Source organism: Phoenix dactylifera, chromosome 2, assembly GCF_051530095.1.
Source record: "Phoenix dactylifera cultivar Ajwa chromosome 2, Ajwa_hap1_PhDact_Kaust_v1.1, whole genome shotgun sequence".
Lineage (NCBI taxonomy): Eukaryota > Viridiplantae > Streptophyta > Magnoliopsida > Arecales > Arecaceae > Phoenix > Phoenix dactylifera.
The window spans coordinates 35,988,315-35,997,545 of record NC_143191.1 but is presented as its reverse complement, the minus strand read 5'-3'; the positions used below and the strand labels follow the sequence as shown (position 1 = coordinate 35,997,545).

Here is a 9,231-nt window from a genome sequence, read left to right as displayed (position 1 = left end):
TATATTTTCTAAAATATATTAAAAAATAATGAATATATTAATATTTTATTATAATATATTTTATATAATTAATAAATATATTTTATAGGATATATCATAAATATTTTTTGATATTATATGGCTAGCAATCTTGGATTCCAATAGAATTCCAAACATGTTACTTATGAATCTAAAAATCTTATATGGCCATTTCCATCAGAAAAAATCAAAACCATTGGATCATTAAAACAATGAAATTCAGAGCAAGTGGTGCATCAGTCCAAATGAATTTGCTGACCTCTTTTATAATTATTTATTCAAAGAATCCTCCCTAATGTATTCTTGTGCTGGAACATGCGAACATTCCTCCAGACAGCCAATTTTTTTCTCAAAGAAAAAAAAAAAAAGAAAACATTGGCTACCTTCCAGGGAACCAGCAACATGCCTTGACAAGGCTACAGAGCGAATAGCTCTTCTAATCGGACATCTACGCTTTTGGGCTCGTTTGGTTCGTGAAAAATATTTTTTCTGTTAAAAATATAATTTCTAGAAAGAGGATAACTATAAAAGTACTTTTCGCATATTGTCTTTAATGCTTCTTTAATGCTGAATAATCTTTTTGAAAAAAAATAAAAAAGAAGTGATTCTCACCTCATAAAAAAATAACTTTTTCATATTTCTAATAAAAAAAACATTCCTATAAAATATGGAAATCATATTTTCATGCGAATACAACTTTTTCCATCTCTCTTCATTGAAAACTCCAACCAAATAAGAGGCATCTTATTACTTTCCCGTTGACCATACATTTCCCCCTTCTTTTCCTGCGAAACAAACGAGCCCTTTGTGTAATATGCTATGATCACAACACTCTTACAAAGTAGTGATGACTTTCACCTGCCCTAAGCTCAACACACGCACTGATAGGAAGATTGGCTGCAATCTGTGATGCCAAATTGAAGGTTCCATAATAGATCCAGTTGTTTAGCAAGGACCTGGAAACAATGATTGCCAAATCAAAGGGTATATTTCACCTTAATTTCAGTATCAAAATCTTGTGATTAAGTAGAACAGGATGGAAAGGCTTGATGGGGGTTTACTCGCAAATCGCAACCTTTATTTTTTTCCCACTTTTTTCAGGATAGTGTGAAATTGACCCTTTCATAAAGTTTTCACAAAGTATTGGGCTGCTACAGGAGATACAAGAAATTTGAAATTTCCAAATATCCTAGTCTATCAGTAAAACAGTACTCTCCACGAACATTTCTGGAAACGTGCCCTACTAAAAGTTTGTGGGATAAAAAAAATCTAAATACACTTACTCCTTCGATTCGTAAAAAAAAACAGGTGTAATCAAAGAAAAAATAAAAAAAATACATCATATTTAGTTAGAATTTTCCAAAAAGAACAATAAAAAAATAATTTTTCATCAGAATAAAATTATTATTATATATATATATATATATCAAATATAAAAAAAATCTAATCCTCACTGATATAAAATTAGAATGAGGTGAAATTTTTTTATTTGCTAAGAATATAACAGATATTTAATATAACTTTCATAAAAAGAAATAAATGCCTAAATAAATAAAAGCCACTCTAAAACTGTTTTTTTTTTTTCATGATCCACCAAATATGCCAAAAAAAATAAGTATCATATATTTCCCAAAAAAAATTAATAAAAAAATTTCTTTTCACAAAATAAAAGAACAGCAAGCCCATCTCCCACTTTCTCATGTTTCAGATTCTCTTCACTGTAGGAGTTGATATGATGGAATGGCTTAGTTCCTCCCCTTAAGGGCAAAACATTTTCATGAAAACACAATTCCAGCTTCATATGATTGAAGTAGAATCGGTGAGCATTTTAAGAGATGCATGGGAAAATACCAAAGCTTCAAGCTTATATAATACCATCAAGCTTAAGGTCCTCACATCTTTACCTCGCCCAAGGGATTTTAAAGCTTACATTGCTAAGAAACATCATCATGAAGCAACTATATTCAGAATTGAAGGTTGCAACTACATGATCTTAGACGCTCTATATATCCTTGTTATTGAAAATAATAATAAAATGCGCTATAGCTATTAACTCTTTCCAGGTCTTACAGGGCTCTATTTGAATAGAGGAGAAGAACTCCTCGCCTCTCCCCAAATCACGGAAAGAAATAATGGCTGAATTATATAATTGCAACCAGAGAGGCATTCTATTCCATAGTTAGAACCATAAATCAGTCAATCGGAAAGGCAATTTAAGATCCAACCCATCAGTATTTTATCTGTGAGGTAAATTCCAATTTGACATAAATAAATTTAAATCATGAACGAATCAACCTATCCCCTATTTATTAAATAATTAAATACAAATTTAGATTTTTGATTCATTTATCCTATTTTCACCTATTTAATAATCTGTTTAAAGTGTATTTAACTTGTTTAAAATCTTCTCAACCCATTTCTATCCCATTTAACCCGAGCTGCTTAATCCATTTAACGTCTTAAAAATTTACTTCACCTGTTTAGTCCATTTAACTTACTTTGACCTACTTAATAAACAGATTATGCAGATTGAACCGGATCGAGTTATCAATTTAATAAACAAATCTGATTCGGATATAAATTTTCTTCTGATCCAGTCGTTACAACCGAGAGGATTGGTTACAAACGAGAACTGTACTTCTCTTATCAAAAATTTAAGTGACGAACGGCGCGATAATGGACAAGAAAAAGGGGTGGGAGGAGCGATGGTTCAAAGTGGGGGGAAAAGAGTAGATGTTGAAAGTTAAAATTCGAAAGAAATAACAAGATGCAAAATAGTTGATAAAAAAACAAGCGAAAACGGGTAATAGCCATGAACAATCTCCAACAAAAAATTATAATCTTATAACTATCTCAATTAATTTTAATGAATTTCGATTATTCTAAAGATTTGACTGCTTCAAATTTGAAGGGGGCCACGAAGTAAGCACACCCTACAATCGTGTAGCAGCCTCACACTGTTGGATCTCCGTATAGGCGCTATGCAAAAGGTAGCCTGCTATCAAAGCACACAAGCCCCCGTCGTCTGAAATAGAGCCATCATTCTCAAATTTTCCTTCCAAAAAAACCAGTTTTTTAGCAAAACAGACAATTTTTTATCAAAAAAAAAAACCCAAAAAGATCTATCGAAGATGTAATCTCAGTCAAATAAAATATAACAAACAATTAAGTAATAAGAATAAAATTGCAGAAGAAATAAAAAAGAAAACGAATAGAAGAGGGGGTATTTAGATTAGGGGTAGGTAACAAGTGTGGCCAGATATTGTGGCATTGGTATAACGAGAGGATAGGATATCCAAGCAATCTTCGTCTGGCCGGTGATGTTCGATATGGGCTCCATGCGGCAGACAGGATATCGCCATTGAATAGGCGCCTGCTGTTTGACTCTTTATGTAAAGCCCTCTCTCTAATCACTGTTATCCTTTACCCATCTCTCGAAAAACACAAGTAAAATAGAAAGCAAAGACGAGGATGACATCTGAGAACCCTCTTCGTAGATTACATAACAAGAAAATAAACGAAAAAATTTGGGGAAAAAAAAAGACAAAGGAGAAGACAATGGCATCTGAAAATCCGTCGCAAAAAACAAAAAAGAAGGGTAACAAAGATGGATAACAAGGGGGAAACTCACGTAGGGAGAACCGGAGCCGGAAGGGGAACGAGGAGGCGGCTGTGAAACCTTGAAACCATGTTCGATTTGGGGGAAGATGTTAGGGTTCCCGGCTGGGTTTTATAGGTGCGGTGCGGCCCGTGAGACCAATAGGAAACAGACACGCGTCTCAGGCATAGTGGTCGGGGCTTGACGCGTTACATTTCGGACTCACCGAAGTTGTAAGTGCGCTTGGTTTGGACCCAATAGCACGGCCCAGCCCAACGAACCTCGGGACCAATTATGAGGATTTAGTGGGCTGGCAGCATAAATTTTTGCTCATTATAATATTTTTTGTAAAAAAACTGATATATTGAAAAATAAAGTTTTCATATTTTGATTTACAATAGAAAAATGGTACATTTCAAAATTGCTCTGATCACCTATTTTTTTTGAAAAAATTATGTAAAATATCTGTTATGCTCTTAATAAAGAATAAAATTTTATCTCTTATATCTAAAAGCTTAAAATTATTTTTTAAAAAAAATTATCTAAATTTTTAATTGGTGGAAATTAAATTTTTTTATATTCCATATACATTTTTTTCATAAAATATAAAAATTTTATTTTTATTGAAAAGCTATTATTCGATCTTTTCTTTTTGAAAACTCCAATGTCAGATATTTTTCTATTTTTCTGTTTGACCATATGTTTCTTTATTCTCTTCCCATGAACCAGACATGTCATATTAGAACTTTGCAGGTGCGGCCAAGGACAAATATATACTCTGAATTCAATTGATATCACACTATCAACCAATACTAAAACCACAATGGATTTTTAATTTTTAACAACACTCCAGGGCATCTTTTGAATTAATTGCATGAGGGTTGCCCGTTCAATCTCCGGGCAAATGGTGGATGCATGCTCACCATTTAGATGAACGCAATGGAAAGCAAGCAAGAGAAGCACAGCTTGAAGGGCTATATGAGCCAAGCATAGATTGAAGGATTCCCGGGTAGTGTTCTTCATATGTCCTGGTAGTTATATATAAAGAGATGCAGGGAAACTTTTCTTGGTTCTGAATTGTAGCATTGCAAGCCTATGGATTTGAACATTGTCCCTAAAGATGACTGTCAACTTCCGATCGATGCAATGGTTGGCAGATACATAGCTACAGACTATAGTCCCATCTGAAGAACTTTGGCACTGAAGATATCTGAAGGCATTAAGTATACAAATTTGAGAGAATGGTATGCTGAAAATTTATCTTAATGCTGAAGATTTATCTTAGACTTACAATTTTATTCTAAATTCAGAAAATGAAAAATGATTATATATATTTCATGATTATAATACTTTTTTCCCTTATTCATTTATTTATGTTAAATTCGACGTAGCTCATTTCTGATACGGGTTGACTTGGCAAGTTAGTTTTTGACATTAACAATCCAATCGAATGTTCCAAATGTTTGAACCTGTCATTACATAAAAAGTTAAATAATTTCAGCTTTTCATATTTCAGCCATGATGAACCTATACCCTTGTTCATCCTGATGCAACTCAGCCATCAGGACTGTGAAGATCCTGGAGTTTTCAAACTTGCCACCAAGACCTATGGCGTTTTGCTCTACAGATTTTTCTCCTGGCACATTCAAAACTTTATTTTATTTATAATTCCATGATGGAGCTACCTATAATTTGAAATTCAAGCCCTGAGGTCTCAGTTTTTCATTTTTTTTGTCCAATAATAATCTCTGCTGATAGAATTTTCTTTGCTGAAATGTTCAAATTCCCTAAACAAAAAGGCCCTCATTATTCCCTCGATAAGTGGAACGCTTCACGACCGCCTTGACTTTTTTACTCATAAAAACCCTTCCATTCATCTTTTACAGGCTCCATCTTCTATCATTCCAATTAAAGATCTCTCCCTGACACTGATTCTCAATACTGTGGCCACCGGTACAAGACCATGGGGATAGAGAGGGAAATATTTTGCCAATGTTAAACTTTTGCCTCTCCAGCTGCTAATATATAACTCTTCTCAACATCAGGCGATTTACCTCTTGCCCAGTCCCCCTAGTTTTAAGTATGTCTTCTGGACAAACATTTCTAGCAAGAACTAAGAGATCTTTATGAATATTTGAACCTGACAACATCTAAAAATAATAGAACATCTGGTTAGAGCATTTTCAAGCTTGTCAATATCCTAAAGGCAGTTAAAGAATACCCAAACCTTACAAAAATGTTTTCTTAACTGCTTCCAATCTGTTTTCTAGAAAATTAGAGCACTTTCCACCACATGGGGTCATGGACATTGGAGATCAGGCTCATCTTGTACTCTCAGGCCCTAGATTCACCCTGCATTCCTTGTACTCAAAACCCCATCTTTACTCTGTATCGACACTTCATTCAACAAGCCTCCTTGAGCACAATTGTAGAAAGTCATTTACCTCATTGGCAGTAGCAAACCAAGACCACATGACGATGGAACAAGCCAGTCACAGACCACTCCATCTTGAAAAAGCAAGTACCAAAAGAAAATATCTGTGCCATAATTCAGTATTTCTCATACATTGCTGCCCTACCTATCTGGACAGCGAACCTAGATGGCACAGCAGCAAGATATGTTCTGAGAATCTGAGTAATGTGCTATAATGTCAAAATGAACAGGGGTTAACCAGACAAAACCTCAACCTTTAATTTGATTTCATTAAGGGGTCTGTTAAACTTTTTTGACCATAGAAAAGTGACCAGTTCGAAGATTTAATGAGATGTTCAAGTTTGATGCCAATGTAACAGTTTGATTTACATGAAGATATGAAGACTAATCAACCTAAGCGAGATTAGATAGCTTTAGTGAATCAGTACCTTAATCTTTTATGCTATTTATAAACTCTGCACAAAACTTTCATTAGTGCCACTTTACAAACATTATAATTAATTATGATTAAAAATAGAGCTTTTTTCAGTATATGTCTGTAAATATAGCTTATTACATATTTATACTCCAAAATTACTATTTCCATGCATACCCCCTAAATCATCATGTTTTGCAATGATACCTCTCCCATTAAAATTTTGACTCAAAGTGTTTAATACTAACCATTTTAAGTGCAAAAGGATATTATTATCCTTTTGTATCAATATCCTTGAGAAAACTCAACCTTTAATTTGTTGTGAAAAGCTATACTTTTGTATAAATTTTTCAATGCAAAAGGGTTATAAAGGTATTGACAAAAGTTATTAATGCAAAAGGGGTCAGTCAAAATTTAACCAAAGGGTTACTCTTGCAAGAATAGAAAGCTTTAAGGTGTATATATGTAAATAGTAATTCTGGAGGGTAAATATAAAATATGCCATATTTGCAATATATACAAAAAAAAAATCTTAAAAAGAATAACAATATTCACAAACAATAATATTTAGACTGTAACAGACAAGAGGTTAAGTTTGTCGAATATGCTATAGTACCGATTATTGATCCTTTTTTATTCATTGTCCAAAATTAATTGTTCATATGGAATCAAATGCCAAGTAGGTACACTCTATAGTCCATTCGTATCTGCAACATATGGAACTATTCCGCATTTTCTTTCATTTTTCCAACAAATTTAAACCATATATTGCAATATTAATGAGCATGGCTAGATTTAATTATAATGTAGCAAAAGAAGGCTAATTACTCAATCCCCCTAACATTGTTGCCCAACAAAACCTACAAAACAAATGCATGATATTTTCTTCTTTTTTTTTCCTTAGATTAATGATACATGGACAATTTTAACTTTCTAGTGGAAAGCTGTCTTCCTGAGGCCAATTAGCCAGTAGGCTTTCCATCTCCAGCTGTAGAATATGTTTTGGTAGAGCAGGATATGATTTAAAAAGAAGAGCCGATTCATTTTCAATGGCTTAAGTAACAATGAGGTGTCCAGAATTGTTCACCTCTAGCTAACATGATAGATCCCTAACCTATTTTGAAAACATCTTCAGTCTCAGAGAAAAGCAACTACAGATGTACTAGAAATTAGAATAGAGTTTATTTTAGATTTCAAATAGAATAATATGAAAGGAATCAAAAGCATGCCTTTAGTACCAGAATTATGCATCCCCAAATAGGCACAAGCAACTCTCATCGTCTAGCTGAAATCCACAAAAAAAAACAAAGAAGAAGAAAGAAAGAAAAGCCAATATTTCAGCACCTCCTTATCATAGACTACTGCAAAGAAAAAATTTTATAAGCAAAAGGTCTTCGGTTTAAAGAAACAGATAGAAATCTACCAGCCAAGGTATTCTTGAGCGCAATTTACTTACGTATTTGAAGCTAATCATCATTTATAGCCTTCTGAGCAACAAATTGAGAAGAAAAGGACAGAAATTTGAAAACTTCTCACAGGGTTTTTTCATGAGATGCCCTTACTTCGCAGGATGTGGGACGGGCGGCACCCCGAACTCGGGCGCAGAAGGCAGCGTTGGACTTGGAAGTCGGCCGTGGCGGAGCGCAAAGGAGAGGGCTTCGTTGGAGATCTGAGTTAGCGAGGAGGACGGAGGGAGGAGGACGTGAACTCGCCACCGCGGCAATGGTGTCGAGGTTGAGGGCAGCAAGGTCAAAGGAGACGAAGGGGACAAAGGGAAAGGGATTGGAAGGGAGGAGGCGTTCGAGTTCTAAACGCATCGCAAATCGGGACGAGGAGGAGAAGGTGGAGGGTGGAGCCCATCAAGGACCGTGAGCTGGTAATGAGTGAAATTTTTGCCGAAATGGGTGAAACAAATTAAGTAGATCAATGGAAACAACTTTTTCGGTTCAAAAATGCTCCAGTAACTGAGAAAAGTTACTCAAAAAGTCATTTTGTTAGCGTGCTGCAATTAAATTGTCTCTTCATGCCACAGAATAAGAAGGATTTTCTGAGTTCAGAGGATAGGGATTGTATCTTTCACACGAATCCACCGTTGAATTGATCATAGACAAATAAATAAAAAAAATTTTAAAGTACTTTAAGAGCCATATCCAACAATCGGCGTCATAAAAAAGAAGAAGATCAATTTTTATTTCGCATGAAAAATACAACCCAAACTTGAGTTAAGATCCTTAAAAAATCGACATTGAGTCCTCGTGCATATTACTTGGGAGTCATACTTCGTAGCCTTTCTACCATGCACAAGTTGTCATGATTGATCAATTCACCTACTCCAATTCAATGCAGAGGCATGGAAAATCATAACCACGCTGTGATTTATCAGCCAGCTCTCTTCAATTCAATACCGAGCTGAATTGGTTCGGACAAATTGCTCTACTGATTACTAATGGATTAGTTTTTTAAAATTATGAGAGGCTAACCTTCAACTTTTTACCTTGTACAGATGCACTACATCTCTCAAGAGTTTAACACCAGCTAAATTCAAATTCCTGCCTTCTTGTCCAAGTGGCAAGAAATGATATCATTCCAACAAGTGCTCGGTGGTATAGTTAGTTTATGAGAAGAGCACTCATCAGTGCATATAAGAAATTCTGCAGACCTATCTATATGCAGTCAGGCAACTTGTTGTGTTAAACCTTCCATGCAATAATATATTGGGGACGATGCTGTATGCCGGGGTACCTGATGCACCATGTACTACCCCTC

The 9,231-nt window shown here is 34.7% G+C and overlaps 1 long non-coding RNA gene across 8 annotated transcripts; it reads right to left on the bottom strand.

Annotated features, from left to right (window-relative positions):
• Positions 1 to 875: 875 nt before the first annotated feature.
• On the bottom strand, positions 876 to 8,346 carry LOC103701521 (uncharacterized). 8 transcript variants are annotated; one of them, XR_016399259.1, is made up of 4 exons: positions 7,922 to 8,330; positions 7,704 to 7,750; positions 3,650 to 6,212; positions 876 to 974 (listed from the first exon to the last, which is right to left on the bottom strand). It is a non-coding gene; the product is annotated as an uncharacterized LOC103701521 (long non-coding RNA). The 8 variants fall into 8 exon arrangements; XR_015975409.1 differs by having other exon boundaries at positions 3,650 to 4,826; positions 7,695 to 8,332; XR_005512833.2 differs by having other exon boundaries at positions 3,650 to 4,826; positions 7,704 to 8,332.
• Positions 8,347 to 9,231: the final 885 nt, after the last annotated feature.